Here is a 19332-nt window from a genome sequence, read left to right as displayed (position 1 = left end):
ACTCTTCATCCTCTCCACATGGCCAAACTACTTCAATGTGAGTCTCCTAACGCTTCCTATCACATCCACATCCACACCACAACGTTCCTTCACATCCTTATTTGTCAGTTAGTCTCTCCATGTGACTTCACATGCTCTTCTCAAATAACTCATTTCCACTGCTCTCACTCTTGACATGTATCCCTCCAACAGGGTGCAATCTTCACTTCCATACATTAGAGTTGGTATCACAATACTGTCATGTAGTAGGTTTTTCACTTCCATGCTCACTTCCCAGTATCTTATTACTGCTTTCAAGGAATCACAACCTCTCTTCCTTGTACCCTTCCAAGCATTTCACTCTCCAAACTGAGACGAATAGCCTTTGACCCCACCCTACTGAGAAGAGCTGTTTGTGGGGAGCCTCCGCACACATGAGAGTTGTACTCTACACAGAGGTGAATAAAACCAGCGTATAAGGTCAACAACTGTGCAAGGGTAAAGAAGGAACGGAGTTGGCTTAGCAGACCCAATCTCTTGGAAGCAGATTTTACAAGAGATATAATATGATCTTTCTAAGCAGTCCTGATTGAAGGAAACCCCAAGCATGTTCAAGGATGATGCAGGATTGAGCTGGATATCATTAAACATTAGTGGGTACACCTGTGGAAGATTTTGTTGGGTTGATAGGAGTAAGAACTGAGTCTTTGATGCATTAAAACCAACCAGATTATATTTACCTTAGTCAGAGATACGAGCCAAGCCAGACATTAGGTGTTCCACAGACTCATCCCTTGTTTGTTGAAGTAACAGCAGAGATGGACGTTGCGGGAACCGAATGGAAAGGTGAAGGGTGGAATCATCCGTGTACAAGCGGATAGGGTTAGATGTACTGTTCAGATTAGAAGGTCATTATTGAATAAAAGGAAGAGAGTTGGTGATAGGACAGAGCCATGAGGAACACCACTGTTGATAGTTCTAGGAAAAAGAACGATGGACGTCTACAACAGCGGCTATAGAACAACCGGAAAGGAAGCTATAGATGAAGGCACAGATAGAAGGATAGAAGCCGTAGGAGGGCAGTTTGGAAATTAAAGACTTATGCCAGACTCGATCGAAAGCCTTTGAGATGTCAAGTGCAGTGGTAAAGCTTTCACCAAAGTCCCGAAAGAAGGATGATCAGGAGTCTGCAAGGTAGGTGAGAAGATCGCCAGTGGAGCATCCCTGACGGAACCCATACTGACTATCAGAGAGAAGGTTGTGATAGGAAAGATCCTTAAAAATTTTTCTGTTAAGAATTGAATTGAAAACTTTTGAGACACAGGATATTAAAGCAATCGGATGATAGTTAGAGGGTTGGGAGTGGTCACCTTTCTTTGGGACTGGCTGAATGAGAGCAAACTTCCAGCAAGAAGGAAAGGTACAAGTTGATAGACAAAGGCGAAAGAGTTTACCTAGGCAGGGTGTAAGCACAGGAGCACAGTTCCTGAGGACAACAGGAGGGACTTCATCAGGCCCATATGCCTTGTTAGTATTGAGGCCAGTGATGACAGAAAATACATAAACTGAAGAAATTTTAATGTCAGCCATGAGGAAGTCAGAGGTGTGGGGGAAGGTGATGGAGGAACAGCACTGGAGTCGTTTAAGGTGGAATTGGAGGAGAAAGTCTGAGCGAAGAGATCTGCTTTATCAGTAGAAGAAATAGCTACAGAGCCATCAGAGTAGAAAAGAAGAGGGAAGGATGATGAGGTAAAGTTGTTAGAAAAGCTTTTGGCAAGGTGCCAGAAGGAGAGAGAAGAATTCGAGTTGGAGAGTTGAGAGCAATTTAGTACGGATGAAATTATTTTTAGCAGAGTGAAGAACAGACTTAGCACGATTCTGGGCAGAAACATAAAAAAGATGTGATTTGGGAGAGGTTGGCTCTGGTACCTTTTATAGGCCCTCTCCATGTTGTGGACAGCATTAGAACATGCGTGATTAAACCAAGGCTTTCTTGCATCAGTCAAAGGATATGAGAAGGGAATGTATGCTTCCATTTCCGAGAGAATAACCTCCGTAGTGTGCAAGGCACGCTCAGATGACTCCCGGCCATGGAAGCAATAATCATTCCAGGGAAAATCAAAGAAGTACTGCCTCAGGGCTTCCCAATCCGCAGTTCCAAAGTGCCACAATCGACTTTTCTTTAGAGGGTTCACAGGTCGTACCGGAGCCATAGGACAGGTTAAGATGGGTTCCTCATGTGTGGTGAAACTCAACTGTACTGTGATGACTGCCTTGTTCCCCTTACTGTCCGTCACTTGCTGGTCGAGTGTCCGAGTCTGGGGGGCCTGCGTCAGAGGTTCCTTCATAGGCATGGGGGAGCAGATGGTGCCTACTGTTTATCCTCGATGCTTGGTGAGGCCTCTAACGATTTTACTGATGTTTTTAGTTTTCTTCAGGAGGCGGGCCTCCTTCCACTTTTATAAGTAATTGTTATTTTATAAATTATTCTTTTATTATTAGTAGTGTTTTATTCCTACTAACAGATATTAATTTTATTTTGAATAGACACTTTTTATTTTGCCGTGCCTTCGACTTTGTCATCCGGCGGCATATGACCCTGGCAGTTGCGCCGCCAGATTGTAATTATTTTCAGTCAATCAAATCAATGTGGTGCTGTGTTGCTTGTGAATGTTTAGATATTCTACAAGTAAGTCTAATGTAAGTTATACTACATATATGTACATATACACTGCAGGTAGATAAGATAATAAGATAATCAGAAATATAGTTAATAAATGAAAGCAAAAATATTGATACAACTGGAACACCAGCCACTCAAGATCACAGACTTCGTCATGTCAGTTTAAAAAGCATAATTACCCTGCTGATTCACTCCCTGTTCTCTCTGGTTGTTTTCTGTGATATTCTTATTGGTAACCCCTATGGAGACAGGACCACCCCTTAAAAATTAACAAAATTCTTTACCTACCTTTTTAATTGATTCTTTGACTTTGTAAAGGTTTACAGAAGTGCATTTTTTGGTATGAATAGGGTCCTTCAATAAACAAAGAAAAAATGATTACATAAGGAATAGTTTAGGTTACGTTAGCTTAGGATGAATTTAAGAGGAATAAAACTACCAAGGTTGTTATGAACAGCATCTTCAATTTCATCCTGGCAGACATTTTGACATACCAGTATACTTATGTCATCTTCAGTGGTTACAACCTAAGAGAAAAAAAAATATATAGGTAAAAGTCTGTCTATCTATCTATTGCCAGACGCCTCAATCCCTTTTGGGGTGGCCACAAACAAATCGCTTCCAAGTCGCCCTGTCCCCCGCCATTTCACTGCCCTGCTCCCAGCTCACACCCCCCTCTCTCATATACCTCTCCACCCCATCCCTCCATCTCATCCTCGGCCTCCCCCTCCCTCTTCCCCCCTCCACCTTACTCACATACACTCTCTTCATCAGTCTTTCACCCTCCATCCTCTCCACATGGCCAAACCACCTCAGTGTGTCCTCATAACGCTTCCTGTCACATCCACATCCAAACCACAACGCTCCTTTATATCCTCATTCGTCAGCCTGTCTCTCCACGTGACTCCACAGGCTCCTCTTAAATAACTCATTTCCACTGCTCTCACTCTTGACTTGTGTCCTTCCAACAATGTCCAAGCTTCACTTCCGTACGTTAGAGTTGGTATCACAATACTGTCATGTAGTAACTTTTTCACTTCCATGCTCACTTCCCTGCTTCTTATCACTGCTTTCAAGGAACCAGCAACCTTTCTTCCCTGCTGTACCCTTTCAAGCACTTCACCCTCCAAACTTCCATCCTTACTCATCACACTACCCAAATACTTAAATGTACTCACATTTTCCAATTCCTTACCATCCAACCTCACTGTACATTCACTAACTTCACCTCTCTCAAAGACCATCACTTTACTCTTCCCTACATTCACCTTTAGGTTCCGTTTCTTACACACTCTCTCAAACTCATCCACCAAGCCTTGCAGCTCCCCTTCGTCTTCACTCAACAACACAGTATCATCTGCAAACAACAGTACAGGGAGTTTCCAAACACTATCCTCTCACCAGGGCCACTCCAACATCCACTACCCTACCTTGTACCTCTTTTATTACCCCATCCATGTACAGATTGAACAACCATGGAGACATGACACATCCCTGTTTCAAACCAACTTTCAAAGAGAAAAATTCACTTAGTTCACCATCCACACGCACTGCAGCCTTCGCACCATCGTACATACTCTTCACAGCATTCAACAACTTCCCATCTACTCCATATATTCTTAACACTTTCCACAATCCTTGTCTATCCACCCTGTCATATGCTTTCCCCAAATCCATGAAGCCGCATACAAATTCTTTCCCTTCTCTAGAAACTTTTCCACTAAAGATCTAAGACTGAATATCTGATCTACACAACCTCTTCCCTTCCTAAAGCCTCCCTGTTCTTCTCCAACTAATATCTCTGTTCTTTCTCTAACTCTGTCTATAAGTATCCTACAATACACTTTTCCTGTTATACTAAGAAGACAAATGCCCCTATGATTACCACACACTTCTTTTTCCCCTTTTCCTTTGTACAAGGGAATGATTATACCTGACTTCCAATCCTCTGGGACTCTACCTTCCTCCCAGGCCAATCTGCACATCTTCCACATCCATTCTACTACTATCTCTCCCCCATGCTTCAGCATTTCACCACACACTTCATCAATTCCTGGGGCTTTCCCCGATTTAACTTTCTTCATTGCTTCCACAACTTCTATCCTACCGATTTCTTCCTGTCTTCTCACCTCCCTCCTTCTCCCAGCCATTCCCCAGCCACTTATACTCGCATTACTTCCATCCTCTACGTTCAACAATTCCTTAAAGTGTTCTCTCCATCTGCTCACTTTTTCTCCCTTCTCCACTAGTAATCTACCATTTTTATCTTTCACTCCCCTGCTAACTTTACTTCCACCCTGTCTTACCCTTTTCACTTCTCTCCAGAACATTTTCTTACAGTCCCTCCACTTTACACTCAAATTCCTTCCAAATTCCTCATCCATTCTCTTCTTTCTCTCTCTTACTAATCTTTTCACCTCTCTCTTCCTTTCCACATATAACTCTCTCTTCCGCCTCTCAACTTCTTCCACACCCCTATTTCTCATCCATTCATTGTATGCTTTCTTCTTTTGTGCCACAGCCTGTTTCACCTCTTCAGTCCACCATGCTGTTCCTTGCACCCCCCCTCCGTCTTCTCTTCCTTCCACACACCACATCACATGCTGCACATATTTCTTCTGTAAATATCTTACACACACCTTCCAAGTCTCCCATCTGCTCCAATTCATATTTGCCCAATCGTTCCTCCACTTCTCTCTTATACTCTGCCTTTTTCTCATCCTCTTGTAACCTTTCCACTCTCCTTGCAACTACTCCTTCCTCTCGTCTTTCCCTTCTTCTATTCCTCCATCTTACTTGCATCCTAATTCTGGCCACCACCAAGTAGTGGTCAGAAAGTCCACTCCCCCAAGCTCTATACACTTTTGCATCCTTTACACATCTTCGCATCCTTTCATCCACACACACATAATCAATCATTGCCTTCCTTTCATTCAGTTCACCACCCACCCTTCTCATCACTCGCCATGTATACCTGTGGATCATTTTATGCCTGAATAGGGTATTGGCTATCACCAACCCCCTCCCAGCACAAATGTCCACTAATTCACTCCCATTCTCATCTTTCTCAGCAGGCACACCTCACTCACCAACTATTCCATCCACCTTCACATTACCAACTTTACCATTCATATCACCAATCAAAAACACTCTCTCATTCTTTCCAAACTTTTCCATGCACACTTCCACATTTGTCCAGAACTCTTCTCTCACTCTTCTAGCACGATCTTGTGTTGGCGCATACACACACACAATCGCCCACATTTGTATTCCAACTTTCACACAATCCCACACAATCCTTGACCCAACTGATCCATACTGTCTTATGCTCTTCTTCCATCTTTTACTCACAACTATACACACTCCTTCCTTTGCCCTCTCATTCTCATCTACTCCTGCACATATACCACATCCATACTCCCATTCTCTCACACTTTCTCCTCGCCATTTTGTTTCAGTTATTCCACATACATCCACTTTCACACCCTCAAGCACCTGGACAATCTCTCTCTCTTTCACCTAATTACATAACTGTAAAAACAAAACACTAATAAAATATGTTAGTGTTAACATTAGGGAGAGGGTTGCGAGCGGTAGACTGAAAAAGACCTGGGATGAGGGACTCAGTAGGAAAGCTGCCAGAGATCAAGCAGCATGGAGAGCTGCCATTAGGCTACCAAGGCCGATACAAACAAGTATGTTGGAGCCTTTAAAAAACAAAACAAAATAAAAGGGTTCCCGTCACTGTTTCTCAGTGAGTCAAATTTAGCTTTAAACTCGTTTAAGTTTTTAGACTGGACGATCTCTTTATCCAGGCTATTCCATAAGTCTATACTTCTGTAAGGAAAGCTATATTTCTTGATATCCTTCAAGCAGCTTGACTTTTTCAATTTCATTCCGAGTCCTCTTGTTGCTCTCTTATCCCATACAAACAGATCTTCTCGGTCAATTTTATCTACTCCTATCATGGTCCTAAACACTGCAATCATGTCTCCCCTCTTTCTTCTTTCCTCTAAGGAAGGCAAATCCAGCTTTTTCAACCTCTCTCTGCATGTAACAAATCTGCCAGACTGAGGACCATCTTGGTTGCTGTTCTTTGTATTCTCTCAATCTTGTTTATATCTTTCTTTTTGTGAGGGGACCACACTACTGCTGCATATTCTAACCTGGGGCGGATCATGGCCACTATCAATTTTTTCATCATCTCATCATCCATATAATGAAATGCTACTCTTTTGTTAGTCAAGAGTTCCTACGTCTCTCTAACTGTCTTGTTAATGTGTTTTTCAGGTGACAAAGTGTCCTGGACCAGCACTCCCAAATCTTTCTCTTCTCTCATTTTTGTGATTAATTCATTACCCAACAAATAATTCAGTGATGGCCTCCTGGTACTTATACCCATTTCCAATATTTTACATTTCTTTACATTAAATTTCATTTCCCACGTCTGGCTCCAATCATGTGTTCTGTCCAGATCCTCCTGCAGTTTTTTACAATCCTCCTCAACCTCTACCTTCCTTAAGATCTTTACATCATCAGCAAACAGACTTGCATAACTGTTCACTCCATCTACCATATCATTTACGTAAATCAGGAACATTACTGGTGCCAACACCGAGCCTTGAGGGACTCCACTTGTTACTTCCCTCCATCCAGACATCCTATCCTTTATTACTGTCCTCATTTGTCTGTCTCTTAAAAAGTCTCTCATCCATTCCAGGAGTTTCCCCTTCAGTCCTCCCATATATTTTAGTTTCCACATTAGTCTCTTATGGGGTACCTTGTCGAAGGCCTTCTTTAAGTCTAAGTACACACAATCCACCCAACCATCTCTCTCCTGTATCACGTCAATTGCTCTTGAATAAAAACTCAACAAGTTGGAAACACATGACCTTCCACTTCTGAATCCAAACTGACATTCAGCCAAAATATTCATCTCTTCTAGATATTTTATTTAACTGTCTTTCAGGATTCTCTCACACAATTTTGCGACCATGCTGGTTAGAGACACTGGTCTATAATTCAGGGGTTCTTCCCTATTTTCTCCCTTATAAACTGGTACCATATTTGCCCTCTTCCATTCTTGTGGCACTTTCCCCTCTTCCAGAGAACACACAATTAAACTGTGAATTTTATCTCCCAGTTATTCTCTGCATTCCTTCAGTACCCAATTAGAAATTCCATCAGGTCCTGGGGCTTTCCTTATATCTTGAGTTTCCAGTAATTTATGCACTTCCTGTACCTCCACTTTTATATCTTTTATGCCCGGTACATTTCTAATCACTCCCTCCCCTTCCACAAACTCTTTTTCATTTAGTGAAAACCGATTGGAAACATTTGTTCATTATTTCAGCTTGCATTGCTGCATCTTTATAGACCTCTCCTTTTACTTTCAGTTTGGTGATTCCTTCCTTTTGTTTCAGTTTGCCATTAACAAATCTATAAAACAGTTTGGGTTCATCCTTGCATTTGTCTATTATACCTTTTTCAATATTCCTTTCTTCTTCTCTACGTATTCATGTGTATTCATTTCTAGTTCTTTTATATTCTTCCTTTGTTCTGTTGTTACCTTTCTTTCTCCAGTTGTTTCACGCCTTATCTCTCTCTTTTTTTGCTATCATACACCTTCTATTAAACCACTCCTTTTTCCTGTTTTTTCGCTCTTACTCTTGGTACAAATTTTTCCACTCTCAGATTATAGAGGTCTAGAACGATATCCCACTTCCTCTGTATCTCTCTGGTTTCTCTGAATTTTCTGCAATCCGCATCTTCAAAGAATTTTCTCAATCCTTAAAAATTTGCTTTCCCATAGTTGTATCTTCCATACCTATGAAGCTCGTCTCTTGGCTCGACGTTCCCTATTATCATCTGGAACCCAGTGACCACGTGATCACTTTTTCCTATAGGACAGGAATATTTCAATGATTCTATTATATCGGGTTCTTTGGTAAACAGTAACTCTAACCTTGCTGGTGTGTCCTCACCTCGGAACCATGTCTCTTCTTTGACCCATTGCATCATCACATTATTCATTATTATATTTAATAATATTGTGGCCCATGAATCCTCGCTACCTCTTGAGTCCCATTCTTCCCAGTTCGCCTCTTTATAGTTAAAGTCACCCACCAAAATTATATTATTGCTTTTCTCAATTATTTTTTGTAAATAACTAGCCATATCTGACAACATCTCTTGGTATTCGTCATCATTCCATGCTCTCGGCTTATGGGGAACATACACTACCGCCATACCTCTCTTGACATTCTCTCCAGTTTCTAATTTCATATATATCACTTCAGCCCTGCCTTCTCCCATTTCCACAGTATCTACATTCATGTTGTTCTTCACTGCTATCATCACTCCTCCTCCTGTTTTTTCTTTTCTGTCTCTTCTGCACAGTTTGTATTTACCATCTCCCAAATGAACATCAGTATCTTCTCTTAATTTGGTCTCAACAAAGCAGATGACATCAGGTTCATGTTCTTTCAAGAAATCGTTAATTTCAAGCCTTGCTGATATTAAATCATCAACATTAGTATATACCATCTTCAAATTATTTTTTATGTTTTTTTATACCCTCTTCTCTCGTTCTCTCCATTGGTACCACTTCCTCAATTTCTGATCTTTCATACCCATCCCCCTTAGTTTCCTTCACTTCTATTTTCTCACATACCACTACCTTACTTTCATATCCATAACTCTCCAAAAAAAAGTATTACATTCTTCCTCTGTCCTCTTATCATTTTTTCCTTTATTTGTTCCCTCAATGATTTTAGAACTTCTCTTTCTTCGTCATTCAGGTCTTTTCATATTATAATATTTTCCATCCCTGCCTCTTTGCTTAATTTCCAGGTCACCTTAAGTATATCATTTACTACATTTTCTGTTGACAACTTGACTCTTACTGGTCTTGTTTTCCCTTTCTTATAAGGCCCTATCCTCCTTACTTCCTCAATTTCTTTTACCCACTTGTTTCCTTCGGGATCAATCTTGCCTACTATTCTTCTCACCAGGTTCGTGTCTCTCTCGAGTCTTGCGAACCTAACCTTTTCTTCCTCTTCCCTGTTTCCAAATATTACCACACATCTGTTCCTTTCTACAGTTTCTCTCACTATTTTCTCTTTTTTCTTCAGTATTTTCACTACATTTTCTTCCATTTCTTTCTTGTTCATTTCCCTTTCTTCCTGGATGATTTCTCTTAAGCTGACTACTTCTTTCTGTTCTTCTTCTACGTGTGCCCATTTTGCCTTATCCTCTTCTAATACACTACTCACCTTCTCCGTTGTATTAGTACTCTCTTCTAGTTTTCTCAATTCGACATTTTCACGCTTCAAATTCCTAATCTCCTCATTCGCTGTCTCATTGGACTGGATCAGACTCTGTATAGTAATCACAGTATTTTCAGACACGTCCTTTATCACTAGAATCTCCTCTTTCTTTTCAAGTTCACTAATCCTCATAATAAATGTTTTAACCAGACCCATGACATTGGTATTTCTATCAAATCCTGAAAATTCGAGTCCCTCAGTGTTTACATTATCGGCCATGTTTGATGTTGGTTACAGTACCAAAACAGCTGTTACCGAAAATACTACAAACATTCATGTATACTCTAGCCAAGAAATCTTTACATTTTTGGTAGTCTGTTAACTTACATTATTTTAAATTTAAAACAAGACCTTAGGAGACAGGACAGACAAAATTCCTGAAAACCACTTAAGGTTCGCAGCGATGGCTGGGACATCTGGTCGCTCTTGCTGTTCACTCGTGTGTGTGTAGATGGTAAGCTGCTAGGTGCTGTCAAGAATTTTTATGATGGTAGCGAAGCATGTGTAAGGGTTAATGGGCATCTAAGTGAATGGTTCACGATCGGTGGGGGCGTGCGACAAGGTTGTGTGATGTCCTCGTGGTTGTTCAATATATATATGGATAGGGTGATAAGAGAAGTAAAAACATGAGTAATGGAGAGGGGGATGGCATTGGTAATGAATGGTGGTACACTCAATCCTGATAAATCGCATGTTCATAAATCACGGATTCGTAAATCACGGTTAGGTGGCTGTCAGACTGCCGGCAACCTTAAATCACTGTTAAGTCATGAAAATTGCGGATCTAGGCACCCAAGTGGTCCTTTTCCGAGGAGAATCCTAAACCGCGGCATTCAAACTGAAAATCGTGACCCAACAACCAATCATCGCGCGTCCCTGGTGGCATATGTGCATACTAACGCCGCCATGTTGTTGTTGTTCTTGTCCCGCCAGTCCGCACACTACAGACTGTCGCCGTGGAGTACGAGAGTTACCTGCCCTTTTTGTGCAACTTCCCCCCCGCCTCCTACCTGCCACGGCCCCTGCCGACCCCCCAATGAAGCGCTCTAAGTAGTATGGCATCAAGAAGCTGCCGCAGTTGTTGTACAGTCAACGTTTGGAGCTCATTCATTGTGTTGAGAGGGGAGAGAAGTTTTCAAAGCTGGCGAAAGAGTTTGGGAAGAACAAGTGCTGAGAGATTCTGAGTTCTTCCCAACACCACCCCACTCCATTCACTTAAGCAATTTCATCATAGGATTAAGATGAGATCCCTTAACATGGCTTATTTCTATTTAATACATGCACTGAAGTTTCCTAAATTTGTATGTTTGTGTTTGATGGTGCCTAGATAGGTGTAGGTAGGGTGCTGTGGGGGCGGGTTGGCCAAAGTCCAGACCCAAGTTCATTTTTCACATAAGAGTTATTATTCATAAATCACTACTACTACTACTATATACCTAGGCTGCTTCCCCCAAGGAAAGGGAGGTAGCCGAGACAGGACGACTCACTCTCCATTTACTCATCCATTCAAACACATTCATTCGCATCTTAGCCCCAAAAGGGAGAACGGACAGATCCTCACCACACCACACCGCACAAGGGTCAACTGGGCAATGCAATCAGTGACATCCGCAGCAGGGCCCGACAGCAGAACTGGTTTACCCCTGCCACATCATAACAGACCCATCCCCTTACCCGCACCTGACCTGACTAGCTGATCAGACCAAATGCGGGAGAATATCCCCTCAGGGCTGCGTCATCACTTATTCATTCACAATTTCTCTCCATTTATTTCTGTCACGCACAGCCACTCTTCCTTGCTCAACAGACATCCCTCTCGCATCCAGCGCTCTCTTCACACTGTCCATCCATCCTATTCGTGGTCTTCCTCTCAGCCTTACACCTCTCACATCAGATCTAGTTATCTTTTTCACCAATCGCTCATTATCCATTCTCTCCATATGCCCAAACCATTGCAACACCCTCTGCTCAACTCTGCCACCCATCTCCCGAACAACTCCAGTTCTCCTTCGCACTTCATCATTTCGCACCCGATCCATACGCGTCACTCCACACATACTCCTCAGACATCTCATCTCCATTACATTCAAACTTTTCCTCTCTGCTACACCCATATTCCATGTTTCAGCCCCATATAATGCAGTCGGTACCACAACACCCTCATACAGCCTTCTCTTTACATCCATTCTAAGCGAACGACATTTAAACACTTTTTTCATTCCTCCCAGCACCTTTCCTACTTCATTTATTCTAAACTTCACTTCTGCATCTATTCTTCCATCCACAGCAACATGTGACCCTAGATATTTAAAACAATCTACCTCCTCAAGCAACTCACCATTCAAAACTATATTCATCCCCCTACCATCTATTAACCTCGTACACTTCATCACTTTACTCTTATTCTCATTTACTTTCAATTTCCTCCTTTCACACACCCTTCCAAACTCCTCTACCAACTGTCTCAATCTCTCCTCTGAATCAGTCACCAGTGCAGTATCATCTGCAAACAGCAGCTGCTTCAGATTCCACTCTCCTCCATCAACATTTACCAGACTCAGACCACCTAAAACTCTTGCATTCACCTCCCTTACAACACCATCCATGTAAATATTAAACAACCAAGGCGACATCACACATCCCTGTCGCAGCCCCACTCTCACGGGAAACCAATCACTCACAGCATTTCCCACTCTTACACACGCTCTACTATTTACATAAAAACTTTTCACCCCTTTTAGTAACCTACCATCAAGTCCATACAATCTTAAAACAGTCCACAAAGCCTCCCTATCAATTCTATCATACGCTTTCTCTAAATCCATAAATGCCCAAAACACATCCTTGCCTTTCGCTAAATACTTTTCACACACTTGTCTCACAGCAAACACCTGATCAACGCATCCCCTCCCTCTCCTAAAGCCACACTGCTCATCACTAATCACTCCCTCTGTACCCTCTCTAACTCTCATAATTAACACTCTACCATACACCTTACCTACAACACTCAACAGACTTATACCCCTAAAGCTAGTACATTCATACTTATCACCCTTGCCTTTATACAACGGGACCACACAAGCACTTGCCCAGTCAATTGGCACCATACCTCTCTCAAAGCACACATTCAACAATCTTACTAACCAGTCAACAATAGTCACTCCACCACCCTTCAGGCATTCCACAGCACACCCATCCATACCTGCAGCTTTCCCTGTTTTCATCTCCTTTACTGCCTTCTCCACTTCCTCCTTCGTGATCAAAGAATCATTCAACTCTCCCAACACATTTATTCCTTGCACCCTTCCATCCGCCACAATCTCAGCCACCCTTTCCTCCTCTACATTTAACAATCTTTCAAAATACTCTGCCCATCTCTTCCTTACTGCATCCATCTCAATTAACATCCTTCCATCCTCTGCTTTTACTCGTTCTTCCTTCCCAGACTCTCCCTTTCGCACCCTTTTCACCTCCTTCCAAAACATTTTCTTATTCTGCTGAAAATTCTCTGTCAGCCGCCTACCCCACCTCTCATCTGCTGCCACTTTAGCATCACGCACAGCCCTTCTCGCTCTATTCCTCTTCTCCTTATACCTTTCATATGACATATCATCCTTCCTCTGCAGCCACACTTCATATGCATGTCTCTTCTCAGCCACAGCCATACTTACTTCCTCGCACCACCATTCACTTCCTTTTCTTACACCACCACCCACACGTCTCACACCACACACCTCTTCTGCATGCCCCACCACAGCACTCTTAAACAACTGCCATTCCTCCTCCACGCTGCCATTTTCCCGATCTTTCACTGCGTTCCACTCATCTTTCAATTTCTCCTGATACTCTATCTTTTTCTCTCTTTTATCCAACTCACTCACTTTCAAAACCTCCCTGCCACACCTAACCCTCCTAGCTCTCATCCATCTCTTACCTACTCTTAACTTTCCCTCCACCAGGTAGTGGTCAGACATACCTCCACCCTCCCCTCTCAGAACTCTCACATCCAACAATCTTCCTATTACATTCCTAGACACAACCACATAGTCCATCAAGGCTCTATCAACAACCCTTCCACCCTCCTGTCTCACCCATGTATACTTATAAATATCTTTCTTCTCAAACAGCGTATTCCCAATCACCATCTCTCGCTCAACACACATCGCTATCATTCATTCCCCATTTTCATTTCTTCCAGGCACACCATGCATACCAACTACACCTTCAACTGCTACATTTCCCACTCTAGCATTCAGATCTCCCATCATTATCACATTCACATTCGCTTCAAAACTCTGCAGACACTTATCAACATCATTCCAGAAAGACTCCCTCTCTTGTTCATCCCTTTCACTACCAGGCCCATATGCACTCACAAACACCCACAACTCACGTTCAAATTTCGCTTTCACCCACATCAGTCTCGATGACACCTCCTTCCATTCAATCACACATTGCTGAACTTCCGGACTCACTAACAAGGCCACACCTTCTCTTGCCCTTCCTCTATCAACACCTGACAATCTTCCATTCACACTTCCAAACATAGATTCCCCCTTCCCTTTCATCTTCGTTTCACTCAAAGCTAACACATCCAACTTTCTTCTCACAAACATTCTCCCAATCTCCTCCCTTTTAGCCTCAATCGTACTACATCCACGCACATTCATAGACCCAATCTTCAGGGTACGAGGATAACTCCATCCCCCATCCCTTTCTCTGGCCTGTCTCTTTTTAGGAACTACAAAACAGAGGAGGGGGTCCCTAGTCCCCTCACCCCGCCCCTTTTAGTCGCCTTTTACGACACGCAGGGAATACGGTGGCAGTATTCTTCCTAACACAACCTGGCCGCAGAGTAGTAGTACCACCCCATAGTGCGGCCAGGTTGTGTCCCCCCCGCCACAGGGGGGGAATTCATAAATCACGGCAGTGGTTCAGACCCAAATTGCCACGATTTACGAGGATTGTATATAGATGGAATATCTCAAATTTGTTGGATGCTGATGATTCAGTACTGCTTGCAAGTACCAGACAAGAACTTGGTAGGCTAGTGCAGAGTTTTGCTGATGTCTGTGAGTCTCGTGCCTTGAGAGTAAATATAGAGAATGGTAAAGTGATGGTTATTGAGAGAAGGTGACTCCTAGTGTGATGTCACAGTGAATAGAGAGAGACTGGAATTGGTGAGAGAGTTCAAGTACTTGGGTACAGTGATAGAAAAGAGAGGAAAATGTGCAAAAGAAGTTGAAAGTAGAGTGACACAAGGAAGAAAAGTAGCTGGTGCAATGAAGGCCTTGATAAGAAACAGAGGCTTGACTGTTGCAGCTGCACGAGGCTTACATGAGGAGGTGTTAATGCCAATTTTAACATATGGGTGTGAGACTATGGTGTGGCATGAAAATGAGAAGTCAAGAGTAAGAGCAGTGGAGATGGGACTGCTGAGGAATGTATGTGGAGTACAGAGGGTGGATAGGATACGAAATAATGTGATTCGTGAAAGGTGTGGAGTGAGGAAGTCGGTGGACACCAAAATCGAAGAGAGTGTCATGAGATGGTATGGTCATGTGGAAAGAATGGATAACAATAGAGTGGTGAAAAAGGTATACCTGAGTGAATTTGAAGGGGGGAGGGGGCGAGGTAGGCCAAGGAGAAGGTGGAGAGATATGGTGGATGAGTATGTGACGAAGAGAGGTTTGGAAGTCGGTGAGGCTAGAGAACTAACAAGAGATTGGGCTGGGTGGGTCATTGTTGTAAGGAGAAGTGCATGATCAGGGATTTTGGCAACCCTTGTGAGCATGGCAGCGTCTGGATTGACTCAATCGGATACGTTTGTGTGAGGCTGCAGAATGTGGTGAATGTTTTTGGCGTATCCGGTAGAGCCAGGATTCCGGGGGCTTGAATGTTGAGTGAATGGAAGTGTGGCGTATTTCGATTGGGCAAGTTTGTGCTGTCTGGACATTGCTACTCCTCACTCTGCCCTTGGGTGGGAAAGGAGGTCCGGATGATGATGATGATGATGATATATATATATATATATATATATATATATATATATATACAGTATATATACCCAGACAGCTCCCACAGTGCGCGAGCTCAGAGTGCGCGAATCGCATAATACGCGAGTGACCAAAAATAATATCCAAAAAACCTTGATTGCGGGAGTTATGCCACAATACATGAGCCAAAGGCAAAGAGTGGCCCAAAACCGCTATTTTCCCTGACTACGCGACCCCCATCCCCGCACAACGTACCAATAGTGACTTAGAGGCTCATGGGGAAGGTGCTCAGTAGGAGTCTACAGTAAGATCTTGACAATAACATTTTTGGCAATAACGGTAAGGTAGAATAGATACCCAGTTTCTATAATAATGTTTGGATTCACTTGAATGACAGTTATTTCACGTATACCAAGCTGTTATACTGCCAATACGTCCATAACAAGATGAGGAATGAAACAGGCAAATAAGAAGAGGTGAAGGAAATTGCTGAAAATGTGAGCAGTAACGAGGAGATGTAGGAGATGGAGGATCCTGCCCTCACCACCTCCTATAATGTCGTGAATACCAAGTTGTTATATTGCAAATACGTTCATAACAGGATGAGGAATGAAACAAACAAAAAGAGATGAAGGAAAATGCCGAAAATGTGAGCAGTAGCGAGGAGGAGATGGAGGATCCTCCCCTCACCACCTCACCTGACTTCCCCTCCTCGTCCACTGCCCCACCTGACTCACCAGCCGCCTTCCCCTCCACCTCCACAGCCCCACCTGACCATCCTGCTTTACCTGGCATACCTGCAACCCCCACCATAATGAATGTTGCTGCATTCTGGAAGAAATGTAACATTTGACACACCGTAAATTTCTTCGTCAAAGCCTGGAAAATTACAACGCTGGCAACCGTTAAACAAGCATGGTGTGGTGGGGGCGGCGGCGGGGGCTCTGTAAGTGTGTTGCTGTGCCTCAGAACCGCTGTTATTAAAGTCCATCAGGCCTGTTGTCTACTGTTGTTAAAGTGACTGACCATATTTTTGTTATTGTAGCTACAGTAAAGGCTTGATTAACCAGAATGCATTCCGGATATGGAATTTTCTGGATAATCAAAATTTCCTCTTAGAAATTTTCTGGGAGGTCAAACAAATGAAATAGTACCAAACTTGGGACTTTACTTCATAAAGTACATTATTCAGTATTAGATACAGTACAGGTACACTCATGCTCATTACAGTAATATCTTCCCAGTGGTGCCCCCTTCCTACCTCAGAATACCCAGGGAAGAGGGAAGGGGGGGACAAATTGAGCTTCACACACCACTGCACCAGCTCCCTACCATCCCCCAAACCCCTACCCAACCCCCCACCCCACCCATCATTCTTAACTGGCAGTTACATCTCAAGCTGATTTCATGCTTAACACTCTTGATCCCACTACTGATACAAACAAAGAACATTAGGATATGTTAAAAGAATATAACTGACAACATGTTGCAGCAAGAAATTAATTCATTATGACGTTGACATAAAAGAAAAACGTTAACAACTGCCACCTCAGGCCTCCTGTGTTGGGTGCAATGCTTTGCAAACACACACACACACACACACACACACACACACACACACACACACACACACACACACACACACAGGTCGCCGATGGAGATGGAGCTCTTTGTGGACTATGGGGAATTAATCGCCGAACCAGTGGCGAAAAGGAACCCAGCCTATTGTGATTATGAAAATGAATACATGAATGGTGGTTCTGTCTGGTAATAGTGAATAAAGTGCAGGTTTTGGTCCAACAAGAGTATAAAATACAGTGAAAGTGTAAAGTGTTTGTAGGTTGCATTATGGCGGAAGGAGGTGGCTCTTTGTTTACACTCGATGGTTGAGAATTTGAGGGCTTTACCGACGAGGATAGAGGCTAACAAGAGTTGCAGGAGTGAGAAAATGGCAGAGAGGAATGTCCAAGAATTAAAGAAGGTATGGTTAATAATTAAAGAGTTCCAGGAACAGACCGTAAAACAGGGTAAAGAGATGAAGATACTTAAGGACAAGTTGGATTACGTCTGTTCACGTACTGTTGACCAAGAAAGGCAAGTTACGGATTTAAAACTGAGTTATGAATCTGCCTTTAATGAAATAAAACAGCTCAAAAAGAAAATACGAGGTTGCAAGAAGAAAGGGATAAGATGAAAAGTAAACTAGATGAGCATGAATCAAAGTCAAGGATGCATGATTAACATATTAAGGAAATCAAGGAGCAGCACAAGGGGTGGAAGAAAATCCAGGAGGAAGGAAATATAAATCTGAAGGAGATTATAGAACAACAAAGCAGGGGAAAAGGTGGAAGAGGAAGTGGTTAGGGTACTAAGAAGTAGGAAATCTTTAGTCAGGGATGTAGCAGACAAGAAAAAATGCGTGATCATTTCAGAACGAAACGAAAAACGTATGACAGTAAGGTCAGGAAGGGAAAGAGAAGAACTGAATAAGGCAAAAGAGATATTATCAGTAGTTATGTAGGGTAACAATGAAGCTCAAGAAGAGATTGAATAAGTGTTTAGGCTAGGAAAGTACGTGGAGGGAGGAGCGAGGCCACTTAAAGTTTAAATCTCAGGCAATAGTAAATGAAATTATAAACAGAACATGGAAATTATCAGAAATGGAAGAACTGAAGAATGTTTGGATAAGGAGAGACGCAAATGAGGAAGAAAGAGCTAAGATAAAGGAGCTATTAAAGGAAGCGAAGGCAAAAAACGAACAGAGAACGGAGGAAGAGAAGACAGTGTTTTATTGGAGAGTTATGGATCAGAAATTGAGGAAGTGGTACTGACGGAGAGAGGGAGAGAAGAGGAAATAAAGAACAGTGAAAAAAGTTGGAAAGTGGCATATACTGTACTAATGTTGACGGTTTAATATCGGCAAGGTTAGAAATCAATGATTACATGAGGACTGACGAACCAGATAATATGTGCTTTATAGAGACCAAGTTAAGGGAGGATATTGACATTCATATGGGAGATGGCAAATACAAATTGTGGAGAAGAGAATAGAACAGAAAAAACGGGAGGAGAAGTGATGATAGCAGTGAAGAACAACATCAATGTGGAAAATGTGGTGTTGGGAAAGGGTAAGGCTGAAGCGAAAAATATGAAACTAGAAAATGAAGAGAATGGCAAGAGAGACATCGCAGTGGTACACGTTCCCCCTAAGACAAGGGCATGGAAGGACGATGAATATCAGGAGATGTTGTCAGATATGGTTACCTATCTCAAGAAAGTCATTGTGAAAAGCAGTAACATAAATATGATGGGGGATTTCAACTGTAAAGAAGTAAACTGGGAGGAA

General features: G+C 42.5%; 1 protein-coding gene across 1 annotated transcript in view; it reads left to right on the top strand.

The window, feature by feature from the left end:
- Positions 1–19332, top strand: part of LOC145414955 (putative aarF domain-containing protein kinase 5) — a 609901-nt gene that overhangs the window by 192857 nt on the left and 397712 nt on the right. The window lies entirely within an intron of this gene.

This window comes from Coenobita brevimanus, chromosome 101, assembly GCF_032717465.1.
Source record: "Coenobita brevimanus isolate Jiangsu-jjx chromosome 101, ASM3271746v2, whole genome shotgun sequence".
In the NCBI taxonomy this organism is placed as follows: Eukaryota; Metazoa; Arthropoda; class Malacostraca; order Decapoda; family Coenobitidae; genus Coenobita; species Coenobita brevimanus.
This window is presented reverse-complemented; position numbering and strand designations above follow the sequence as displayed.